Here is a 923-nt window from a genome sequence, read left to right on the forward strand (position 1 = left end):
GCTGTGCTTGACCATCCCTGCCGCTGTGCACTGCGGGGCACCCGGGCACCACGGGCACAGGCTGAAGGGCAGGCTGGCAAAGCTCCACCGAAAGAGCACCGCCTCAAAACACCCCAAAATCCCACATCCTCCAGGGCAAGGAAAAAGTTAAGAGGCAGACTACAGAAAGACGACTTGCCTGAACCACAAGTAGCATCTTCTAGTTGTGGGCTGGTCCTGCCTCAGCACCTGCTGTTTTTCTTCTTTGCACTCCCCAGAAGGGCACTAAGGGGATGGAGAGGTGAGGGAGCAAACCTGCTCTGCTCTTGCCATCAGAACAACTCGGGTGAGCAGCCACTGGGAGCTGCTCTTGCCAGCCCACGGCAGCGGGAATCTCACCAGAGGGTCCCGGCTCTCTGTTTCTGTCTGGGGACGCTGCTGCATTTGCAGCCAGTCAGCAGCAGATTCGAGGGAGACACTACAGATGCAATTGGCCAGGGAAATGAACTATTTGTTCAATTGTACTTCTCTTGTCCGGGCGAGAACCATTCTGGCAGAAGGCAGAGCGAGGAACAATGGATAAGTGTTGCAGTGGGGACTGTCTGCCACTTAATTGCATTAGGCTATTCCTTTTTAATGATCCGTATCTCAGTCCTAGTAACTCTGGGAGGAGGAGAAAATACCTGAACCTCTTTTCCCCCCCCCTTCCCTCGTACCAGCCTCAGAAACTGCAGCCCCCAAAACTCCTTTCCCTCCCCAGCCCAACACAGCATCTGTGCCCACTAGGCCTGGCTGCAGGATTCAGGGGGAAATTTGACTTTGCTTTACTACACCCTTCTCCCCGCTCAGCCCTTCCCCTGCATTCCCGGTCCGGCTCCAGCCAGGGGGGGCTCAGGATTGCTCTCCTCCAGGCATTTCTCCCCGCGGCCGCTCTCCCCGTCCCC

At 56.6% G+C, this 923-nt stretch overlaps 1 protein-coding gene across 1 annotated transcript in view; it reads right to left on the reverse strand.

The window, feature by feature from the left end:
• Positions 1-923, reverse strand: part of GABRA3 (gamma-aminobutyric acid type A receptor alpha3 subunit) — a 73,321-nt gene that overhangs the window by 71,199 nt on the left and 1,199 nt on the right. The gene's annotated exons all lie outside the window — the stretch shown is intronic.

Source organism: Corvus brachyrhynchos, unplaced genomic scaffold (genome assembly GCF_000691975.1).
Source record: "Corvus brachyrhynchos isolate BGI_N302 unplaced genomic scaffold, ASM69197v1 scaffold346, whole genome shotgun sequence".
NCBI classification, from domain to species: Eukaryota; Metazoa; Chordata; class Aves; order Passeriformes; family Corvidae; genus Corvus; species Corvus brachyrhynchos.